The 11,231-nt window shown below is 56.6% G+C and overlaps 1 non-coding gene across 1 annotated transcript; it reads right to left on the reverse strand.

Annotated features, from left to right (window-relative positions):
- Positions 1–10,681: 10,681 nt before the first annotated feature.
- On the reverse strand, positions 10,682–10,845 carry LOC142821694 (U1 spliceosomal RNA). The gene has a single exon (XR_012898383.2). It is a non-coding gene; the product is annotated as a U1 spliceosomal RNA (small nuclear RNA).
- Between the last annotated feature and the right edge of the window lie 386 nt (positions 10,846–11,231).

Genomic DNA, 11,231 nt, shown 5'->3' on the forward strand with positions numbered 1-11,231 from the left:
ACACAGAAAAGCCTGCCAGGGAAAGAAATTCAGCTTTCTAAATGGCCCTTCTTCAACTTTTAGCTCCTAATGAAGCCCCTTTGAAGAAGCCAGATACACAGGAAGGGCTGATCACACCCCTCTGAAAATCAGCTTTCCATGGGTATAGGCAACTGGCTCCAAGTCATGGGTCTTGACATCTCCTCTCCCTCCCAAATCCAGGGAAGTGTCTCCTGCCCCTGCAGCCTCCTGAGGCTCTATGGCCCTATCTGTACAGCAGGGGGAGCAACACTCACAGCCCCACAGGAGGGCCCCTGGCAGCCTCTGATGTTCCGTGTGTGAGCCCCAGAACCAGCCCTGAGTGAGGGAGGCAGGGGGAGCAGCTCACACATGCCAAGGGGCTGGCTAGTGGCATGACATGAGCCTGCCAGGCAGCAGTGACATCACAAGGAACTTTTACAGCACCTCAGCTTATTGGCTGGGAGACAGTGACCTCACAGAGCAACCTTGGCAACAGCCAGATGGGACAGGGGCAATTTCAGAGACCCCCATGGCCTGGCTGCCTGAAATCTCCTTTGTGAGGTTTCCCCTTGAACTCTATGATTATTCTCTTCACTTTCCTATTGTTTGTCTGTGTGATCGCTGTCTGGATTGCAGTGACCTCACAGAGCAACCTCAGAGACCCCCATGGCCCAAAGTAGGAATAAGAGATCCTCCGGAAAAGGGCTTTTTTCCAGAGGATCGGGACCAGTGTAGACGCTCTTTTCCGGCTTTTCTAAAAGCTGGAAAAAAGTGGCAGACATTTTTATTTAAATGCCGCGTGGGATATTTAAATCCCCCGCGGATTTCCCTATTACGACCTGTGAAATTAACATGCCCCTTCCGGAAAAGGGGCCAGTGTAGACGTAGCCCTGCAGAAGGCAACAGAGGCTACAAAAGCAGGAGAGAACATGGATTGCAGGGTCCTGCCTAACAATAGGAAAACCAGTCTGGCTTTCAGCAGAGCCACCTCCCCATGGACACAGCCAGGGGACCAAGCAGCTCCAGTGGCCCCTCCCTCTCTCCACTTGCTCTCCCCAAAAGCCAGCCAGCCCTGGTTGGGTAGAAAGATGCTGGGCCCAGCGGCCTCCCTTCACCTGGCAGAGGCAGAAGTGATGGAGACAGGCCCAGGGGTGTGTGGGCTGCAAAAGCCTCTTGTTCCCTTCTCAACTCCTAACAGTGCAAACATCAGGGAGAGTAGCTCAGTGATAGACTACAAATTATATGAGCGTTACTTCAAATCCAACTGACCATTCAATGGAAACATTTAAGTCTCCAATTCCATTACATTCTATGTTTCTATTTTTTGGATTCTTTAAATGAATATGAACCCTTACTGCTGTCCTGTGCCAATGCACATAAACCAGGCAAACCCGTCCCTCAGCTGGAGCCAGCTCAAACCCGCAGTGTGTCTGGTTTCTGTTTCCATCCATTCAACAAGGGTGTGATTTGGAAGCCCAATGGCAGGTCCTTGGTCTCCATGGGCTGTGCTGTGCAGAAGAACAAGAAACACACCCAGCTGGGGAGGAACGGCCTAGTGTGTATTGCAATTGGTGGAGGAGGTGCCCAAATCTACCGGAGATGGGCAGGAGCCTGTTACAAACACACACTAAACACCATTATCAGACTGCCTGGTGCACATTCCTACCTTCCTTTTTGCACACAACATATATGAGGCTCTAATTACTGGCCACCTGCCTTTCACACAGATCATTGATCCTTGTGACTTTCAGATACATTCATACGGCAGCTGTTTAAACATAATGGCTACGTCTACACTGGCCCCTTTTCCGAAAGGGGCATGCTAATTTTCAACTTCAGAATAGGGAAATCCGCGGGAGATTTAAATATCCCCTGCGGGATTTAAATAAAGATGTCCGTCGCTTTTTTCCGGCTTGGGGAAAAGCCGGAAAATAGCGTCTAGACTGGCCCGATCCTCCGGAATAAAGCCCTATTCTGGAGGATCTCTTATTCCTACTTTGAAGTAGGAATAAGAGATCCTCCGGAATAGGGCTTTATTCCGGAGGATCGGGCAAAGTACTCCGCTTACTTTGAAGTAGGAATAAGAGATACTCCGGAATAGGGCTTTATTCCGGAGGATCGGGCCAGTCTAGACGCTTTTTTCCAGCTTTTTCCCAAGCCGGAAAAAAGCGGCGGACATCTTTATTTAAATCCCGCGGGGGATATTTAAATCTCCCGCGGATTTCCCTATTCTGAACTTGAAAATTAGCATGCCCCTTTCGGAAAAGGGGCCAGTGTAGACGTAGCCAATGGCTGTGTCTACACTGGCCATTTATTCCGGAAAATCAGCCGCTTTTCCTGAATAACTTGCCAGCTGTCTACACTGGCCCCTTGAATTTCCGGAAAAGCACTGACGATCTACTCTAAGGCTACGTCTACACTGGCATGAATTTCCGGAAATGCTTAAAACGGAATACATTCCGTTTTCAGCTTTTCCGGAAAAGGAGCGTCTACATTGGCCACGGAGTTTCCGCGATAACGATGCGCTTTTCCGGAAAAGCGCGTCTACATTGGCGGTGCGCTTTTCCGGAAAAGCAGAAAGCCCGGAGCCATTTTGAAGAGGGCAAAGGCCACCAGCCCTTTCCGGGGGCGGGGCCAGAGCGCCGTTCAGACACGTGCTTAAAGGGGTCTCGCCGGGCAGCCGTTGGTCTCCTGCTCCCGTGCCTTGGGGCCTCTTCCAGGGACTGACACCCTTCGCAGGTCTGTGGGTGCCCTTTGACTTTTGGGGACAGCCCCCCTTTTGGCCCCCAACTGCTTTTCTCTGCGGTTTATTTTTTTGCCCAGCTCTGTGTACTATGGAGCCACGGGTGGCCATGTGCCTGGTCGGGCCCCTCTTGGTGCTGTTCCGCTGGCTGCAGCTCGTGCTGCAGGCCGGTGCCCTGCTTTTCATGGACCAGGAGGCAGAGATCGCCTTGGACGCCCTCACCAGGGAGGCCCTGGCAACTCTGTCTCATCAGCACCCCACTGTATACCGGCCACTCTGGAGTTTGGACATCAGCACCGACTGGTGGGACCGTGTGGTCCTCGGACTATGGGACGACCAGCAGTGGGTCCGGAATTTCCGGATGAGAAAGCGGACCTTCTTGACCCTGTGCACCTGGCTCACCCCCGCGCTACAGAGAACCGCCACCCGGCTGCGGGCACCCATCCCCGTCAACAAGAGGGTTGCCATCGCGCTGTGGAAGCTGGCCACACCGGACAGCTACCGCTCGGTGGCACACCAGTTCGGGGTGGGAAGATCCACCGTTGGCGTGATCGTCATCCAGGTAAGTCCCAGGGGGAGTGGGATGGGGGGAGGGTGCTCCACTCCAGGCCCAGGGACAGCCAAGACTCCAGGCTGGGTCGCCCAGGGGTTTTGGCCATCCCTCACTTGCACAGGCCCACTGGTGGGGGGGGACATGGGGGGCCCTGGTGTGTGTGTGTGTGTGTGTGTGTGTGTGTGTGTGTGTGTGTGTGTGTGGACAGAGGGAATCAAGGGGGGGGGAACCCAAGGGAGCGCACACTCACCCCTGGCTGTATGTAATGTGTTCCCTTGTGTTTCTCTGCACCCTTCTGCAGGTTGTCCACGCCATCAATGACGTCCTGCTGCCAAGAATCATCCGCCTGCGCGACGTCGATGAGACCATGGCCGGCTTCGCTGCCCTCGGGTTCCCCAACTGTGGGGGAGCCCTGGACGCCACCCACATCGCCATCCGGGCCCCAGAGCATCGAGCAGCCCACTTTATGAACCGAAAGGGGTACTGCTCCATCGTCCTGCAGGCCCTCGTGGATCACCGGGGCCGCTTCCTGGACATCTACAGCGGCTGGTCCGGCCGGGCACACGACGCCCGCATCCTCCGGAACTCTGGACTGTTTCAGAGGTTGGAGGCGGGCACCTACTTCCCCCGGCGGGACTTGACTGTTGGGGATGTACCGATGCCCATCTGCATCATCGGGGACGCGGCCTACCCCCTGATGCCCTGGCTCATGCGGCCCTACACGGGGCAGCCGGACCAGAACCGGGCCCGGTTCAACGACCGCCTCAACCGGGCCCGAAACCCAGTGGAGCTGGCATTTGGTCGCTTAAAAGGCCGCTTCCGTTGTTTGCTCACCCGTCTCGACATGGGTGAGCAGAATGCAACGGAGGTGCTGGCCGCGTGCTGCGTGCTCCACAATATTGTGGAGCGCAGTGGGGAGGCCTTCCTCCCTGCATGGGTGGCAGCTGAGGCACAGACCTTGGACCAGCCCGCCACAGCTGCCATCCGCCAGGCGCGCCAGGAGGCGGTGCGCATTAGAGAGGCCCTGGTGGAGATGTTTGCCCAAGCCCCCTAGCAGGGTCGCTTGGGTCACCCCAGAGTACTCTGTCCCAGCTCCTACCCTTCCCCACCTCCTCCCCTTACCTCCCCCCCCCCCAATAGTATAGTAAAGCGTCGGGTCACAGCATATCGCGGCCGTCATCGAGTCTGTTCGTCGGGTGCGTCGGGCGTAGTTAGGGTTTGTCTTTTAAGTTAGGCTAGGGTTTAGGCCACCATCGCCGTCCTGAGGAACAGCCAACAGGATTTGGGACTTGTGTGGAAGGCTTACATCAGTGCCATCTTCAATGGATCTCCTGGCTGTTCCTCTCCTGAGGCCCGGAAGGACCAAAGGATCGAGGTGGCCAGCAACACCACGATCGTCCTCCCTTTGCCCTAGTGTTTGTTTAATAATCTCTGTTGTGTGCATCTTGTAACTGTTCTTGCTAGTTTGTAATCTATGTTAATAATATTTTGTGGTTTACCTGTTACTGAAAAGTGTCATCATTTATTTCTGCGCCACAAACTACTGACCACTTACGAAGGCCCCCCCACCCCCCCAGTGATTACAGTACAGATTTTGTTCTCCACAGTTTGCCACCATGTAACATTTAAGTGGCTACTTGGCATCTCACATCATTTTGTACACTACCCAAGAGTTACACAGTACCCAACACACGAATGAACAGCAAAGTAGAGATCTGTTTATTTACAAGGGGGGGGGAGACCTTCAACTGGGACAGGAGAGGGGGAGACCTTCAACTGGGACGGGGGGAGGCAGTTACTGGGATGGGCGGCCCCTGCGAACGCTCCTCCGGGGGCCAGCCTGCCCACGCTGGGCAGACCGCGTCGGGGCAGGCTGCACGCGGAGGTGGCCAGGAGCATGGACACGGCCAGGAACAGGGGCACGGCCAGGAACAGGGCCAGGAACAGGGCCAGGAACAGGGGCAGGAACAGGGTCAGGAGGAAGGGCAGGAACAGGGCCAGGAGCTGGGATAGGAGGAGGGGCAGGAACAGGGCCAGGAGCTGGGATAGGAGGAGGGGCAGGAACAGGGCCAGGAGCTGGGATGGGAGGGGGCATGACCTGTGCTACGGGAGGGATGGCGGGGGCCTGGGCTCCGCCCATGCCATAGTGAATGGCATGCACAATATGTGCCGTGAGAGTGTCCATGGTGGTGCGCATCCCTCTGCATTCGGCCAGGAAGGCAGCCCAGGCATCCTGCCGCCACTGCAGGTCCCCCTGCACCCGCTCCTCGATGGAGGCCTGGATTGCCTCCACAGCATGGACGTGGCGCCGAAGCAGCTGGTCCCTCTGGCGGAGCCTGTGCCTCCGGGGTTGGCCTGCTGGGGGTGGCGCTGCTGCCGCAATGGAGGGTCTGGTGCTGGGTCCCGCTGCAAGGAAGAGAAGAAAGGATGGGTCAGTCAGGCAGGCCGTCCACTGTCCCCACACCGCATGCCCTCCACCCCGAACCCAGGTGACCCCACAGTTGTGTGGCTTGGGCCCACTCGGTTCCCCTCCTGCCTGCCCCTGGAGTAGGGTCCTCCCTCCAGGGTATTGTAAGCACCGCTCTGTATCCTGGCCCCATGCAGGGCGGGAGGGTGCTAGTGCAGCATTCACCTGTGGAACTCCCTGCCGGTGGAGACTGTGAAAAGCTTTTGGGTTAATCACTGCTGTTTGACAGGGAGCGAGATGCATCCCCACGCAGTGCCTGGGAGCACATCTGGCAGAGGCGGTCTGGGCTCTCAGATCCCCTCGTGTGGGATATCTCCTGGACGGAACCAGAAGGGTGACTGGGGGGTGGGGGGATGTCCCATCCTTGCAGCACAACTCAGGGGCCCTTCTCCCTCCCACGATCCCTCCCGCAAGCCCGGTAGCCCAGGAACATGTGTGGCCCCAGTGGGGACTTCCCTTGGGGAACCAGCCAAGGCACCGGGAGCAGGTGAGGGGCTCGGTGGGGGCCACGGTCACAGGACCGTGACGCTGTGGTCTACCCAATTAGAAGCTGGCTGTGCCTCACTGCCAGGCATGGGACAGTGTGCCGTTGTCTGGTCTGCACCCTTGCTGAAGCTGCGGGCTCTGGGCTGAGTCCCTGGGGCCCTGGCCAGTTCCGTCCGGCATCCACCCTTCCCCCTGGTCCCGCCAAATGTGTGTGAGCAGCAGGGTCCCAGGCGTGGCCTGCAGCTGCCTGCCGTGGTCACGTGCCGCTCGGTCACCAGGTTGCACGTGGTTGCACCTGCTGCTTGCTGTCCTCATGCTATGCAGCGTGCAGCTCACGTGGCCTGAGTGACATGCTCTCCCCCTCCCCCCTCCGGGCACCTGGCTCCCCACCGCCCGCCCTCCGCCCCCCACCCTTGGGAGTGCAAACTGCACAGACTCACCAGTGGGTTCCTCCCCGTCCTCGGAGGAGTTGCTGGAGGGGGCCTGCTGGGTGGCAACGCTGGCCTCCTCACCAGATGCACTGCCGCTGTCATCTGCCTCCTCCGGCTCGGTGGGACGGTTAATAGGTGGCCGCTGGCAGGTGTCCACGGGGACCGGTGGGGCTTGAGGGGCGGGCTCTCCCAGAAAGGAGTGGAGCTCCGCAAAATATGGGCAGGCGTCGGGTCCTGCCCCCCTGCCCTCAGTGGCCCTGACATACCCCAGCCGCAGCTCCTTGACTTTGGAGCGGACCTGCTCACAGTTGCGGCTGGGGTGTCCCTGCTGGGCCAGGTTCTGCGCAAGCCGAGTGTACAGATCGGCGTTCCGGCGCCGGGAATGGAGGTCGTGGAGACCCTCCTCCTCCTTCCATAATTCGATGAGGGCCTCCAGCTCCCTGGGGCTCCAGGATGGGGCCCGCCTTTTGCGGCCCCTGGGGGCCTCCTCCGCTGGGGGTCCAGGGGGCTCTCCAGCAGGAGCTGCCATGGTGCGGTGAGCCGAAAGGAAAAAAGTGTTGGGCAGCACAGCAGGCGGCAGACCAGACCCAGACAGGCTCCTGGCACGTGCGCCCAGCAGCCTGAGAGCCCTTTAACAGCTCGGGCTTACCAGGAAGTCCGCGGCTCCTACGGGGTCTCCCAGCGTCCAAACCGCAGTTTTCCGTTTTTTCTGCTTTTCCGGAAAAGCTGTCTACACTGGCCCTTTTCCGGAAAAGCTTTTCCGGAAAATGAACTTATGCCCGAGCGGGAGCATCGTACGGTTTCCGGAATAGCGGCTGATTTTGTACAGTACAGGATCGTTGCTTTTCCGGAAATTCAAGGGCCAGTGTAGACAGCTCGCGGGTTATTCCGGAAAAGCGGCTGATTTTCCGGAATAAGTGGCCCAGTGTAGACGCACCCTAAGAAATCGGCCGCTTTTCCGGAAATACTATGCTGCTCCCATTCGGGCAAAAGTCCTTTTTCCGGAAAACTGTTCCGGAAAAGGGCCAATGTAGACAGCACAGTAGTGTTTTCCGCAAAAAAGCCCCGCGCCGCCCCCCCTCCCCATCCGCATCCAGATGTGACTCTCGGCCCGCAGGTAGAATGAAAGGCCTATTCCTTCAGAGGCGTACAGCGTTGAACGGATTTGACAGCACGGGAAAGAGAAACGCAAAAGGAGTAGCCGTGGGATTGGCTTACGCGGCAGGACTGCATTTTGCAGACCGTATGCCGACTTTCCTGGTCCGGTTGGGCACGTCTATGCCACAGCTGTGGCTCGAAATAAGCTACGCCATTTGAGCCACGCCAATGGCGCTGCTTCTTTCGAGCATCTTTTGAAAGAGCTTATTTCGTCATTTTCACGATCGGGGCTTTTTTGCAGAAAAGAAATATGTGCTGTCTACACTGGCCCTTTTCCGGAACAATTTTCCAGAAAAGGACTTTTGCCCGAACGGGAGCAGCATAGTTTTTCCGGAAAAGCACTGATGATTTTACAATAGATCGTCAGTTGCTTTTCTGGAAATTCAAGGGGCCAGTGTAGACAGCTGGCAAGTTATTCTGGAAAAGCGGCTGATTTTCCGGAATAAGTGGCCAGTGTGGACACAGCCCCAGGCTACGTCTAGACTGGCATGATTTTCCAGAAATGCTTTTAACGGAAAAGTTTTCTGTTAAAAGCATTTTCGGAAAAGCATGTCTAGATTGGCAGGATGCTTTTCCGCAAAAGCACTTTTTGCGGAAAAGTGTCTGTGGCCAATCTAGACGCGCTTTTCCGCAAAAAAGCCCCGATCGCCATTTTTGCAGTCGGGGCTTTTTTGCGGAAAACAAATCTCTGCTGTCTACACTGGCCCTTTTGCGCAAAAGTTTTTCGGAAAAAAACTTTTGCCCAAAAGGGAGCAGCATAGTATTTCTGCAAAAACACTGACAATCTTACATGAGATCGTCAGTGCTTTTGTGGAAATTCAAGCGGCCAGTGTAGACAGCTGGCAAGTTTTTCCGGAAAAGTGGCTGATTTTCCAGAAAAACTGGCCAGTCTAGACACAGCCCCAGGCTGTGTCTACACTGGCCGTTTATTCCGGAAAAGCAGCCGCTTTTCCGGAATAACTTGCCAGCTGTCTACACTGGCCGCTTGCTTTTCCAGAAAAGCAATGACGATCTAATGTAAAATTGTCAGTGTTTTTCCGGAAAAACTATGCTGCTCCCATTCGGGCAAAAGTCCTTTTCTGGAAAAACTGTTCTGGAAAAGGGCCAGAGTAGACAGCCCAGTAGTCTTTTCCGCAAAAGAGCCCCAATCGCGAAAATGACGATCGGGGCTTTTTTGGGGAAAAGCGCATCTACATTGGCCACGGACGCTTTTTCGGAAAAAGTGCTTTTCCGGAAAAGCATCCTGCCAATCTAGACACGCTTTTTCCGGAAATACTTATAACGGAAAACTGTTCCGTTTTAAGCATTTCCGGAAAAGGGTGACAGTGTAGACGTAGCCCCAGTAATCTGTTTCCCAGCAGCCGCTGAGTTGGGGCCTAGGCCGGAGGATGTTGCGAAGGCCGAGATACCGAGGCAGTGTGATGAAATGCATCCCCTCCCCCGCGTACTCAAGGAGCTGACTGGGGTGACATCTGAGACATGGAGGATTATTTCAGAAAACTCGCGGCAGGTGGGAGAGATTCCCGAAGAGGGGGAAGGGGCAACCTATCAAAAGGGTATATCTGCTGTCTTCAGGAAAGCTGTGGGTACCATCTCACGTGACGTGCGCACGAACGCGCTCGCTAGCCAAACGCAAGCTAGCCGGAGCTACCGTCAGGGGGCTGCTAAAGGGTCAGAGGTACCGTTCCCGGGGAATAGTTATCGCCGTAGTGCCCAGCCTCGCTGGAAGGGCGTAACGAGCGGGGGTCTGGCAGGGATTCCTTGTGGGCCCTGTTCCCTTCCTCGGCCATTCGGATGGGCGGCGTAGAGAGTACGCTTATCAAGACTGCGGAGGACCCCGAGCTGGGAGGGGTTGCAGGTGCTGTGGAGGACGGGTTCCTCGCAATTCAAAATGATTTGGACAAAGCAGAGAAATGGTTTGGAGAGACTACGATGAAGTTCAATAAGGCCAAATGCAAAGTACTCCGCTTATGAACGATCAATCCGTTGCTTGCGCCCGCGTGCACGGTGGCAGAGAGAGAGAGAGAGAGAGAGAGAGAGAGAGAGAGAGAATGGGAGACGGCTGTCTAGGAAGGAATACTGTGGACAAGAATCAGTGCAGCAGGGGAGAGGGCCAGGGAGAGGCTGGCTGTCACAGCAGACCACGAGGTAAACGGGAGTCGAGAGCGGTAAATAGGTTGCCAGAGCAACGAACATCGTTCTGGGGCGCGTTAGCGGAAGCAGCAGCGTCGTGCGCAAGACAGGAAAAGTAATTCTTCCGCTCTACACGGTGAGGATTAGGCCTAGCTGGAGCATCGTGCCCTGTGGGCGGGAAGGGAGGCAGACTTATACAAATCGGAGACAGGGAATGCAGAAAAGTGCAAGAGAAACTGACTGTGCGGGGTGTAGAAGATTTGAAGGGAGTCTGCCAGAGGGGAGCTGCTAAGAGTTTTCAGGGCCATAAAAGGCTGCTAGGCAGAGAAGGGAGAACTTCTGGTTCTTCTGAAGCTTGGGGGGGGGAGGTGCAGGATGAGAAGCAAGGGGCTGGGGCTGGGGCTACAGCGAGGGCCCGCAGACCGTTAGGGGAAACTTTCTGTAAGGCAAGCAGGGTGGCTGAAAAGGAGCATCAATGGCCTAGGAGAGTGATGTGCTTCCCGGGAGATAGTAGAAAAGACAGAAAAAAGAGCCCCCACAGACTGGGCCAGGCCAAGTCAAGCCTGAGCACAGAACAGGGACCGAGCAGAGAAAAATGCAAAAAACAAGCAATGCTCGCCACAGAGAGAAAAAAGAGCAAGGACAGGAGCAGTAATGTCCCCTCTTCATTTGCCTTGGTCATTTGTCAGTCTATTGTTCACAGCGAGCACCAGGGGAAAGCGCGAACGCAGTCCCCCACTACCACAAATTATGCAGTTGAGTTTCTCACATTTGGGGAAATCACAGGGGTCAGCACACCCGCAGTGCAATGGATGAGCCTCACCCTGGGAAAACAACCTTCATGATCATGGTATCTTCCCTGCCAGGTAAGTATGAGTTCCACCTGCACAACCACCGCCTGCCCCCCACCGCCCAAACCCTTTCACATCATGGGGGACGCCGCCTCGCGCACCCACACCGCCACGCCCCAAACGCTCCCCTACCGCCCACACCCGCCCTCAAGCCGCCCCCGACACCCACACCGAGCCCTGCGTGCCCAAGGCGGGCCCTGCTTGCCAGCCCGCTCCCGCTCCCACAAGCCTCTGCTCGCGCCCGCATCTGTATACATGCTCACACCGCTCCGCCTCTCCGCCCCGGACACGCCCCCGCCTGCCTGTCTGCCCGGGCCCGGCGCTTTATCCCCTCTCTGGCCTGAGTCCCGCTTCGGCAGTGAGGAGCCCAGCGGTGCTGCTGCACCCCGATTCCCGACCCCGCCAGCGC

Source organism: Pelodiscus sinensis, chromosome 19, assembly GCF_052426305.1.
Source record: "Pelodiscus sinensis isolate ZL-2025 chromosome 19, ASM5242630v1, whole genome shotgun sequence".
Classification (NCBI taxonomy): Eukaryota; Metazoa; Chordata; order Testudines; family Trionychidae; genus Pelodiscus; species Pelodiscus sinensis.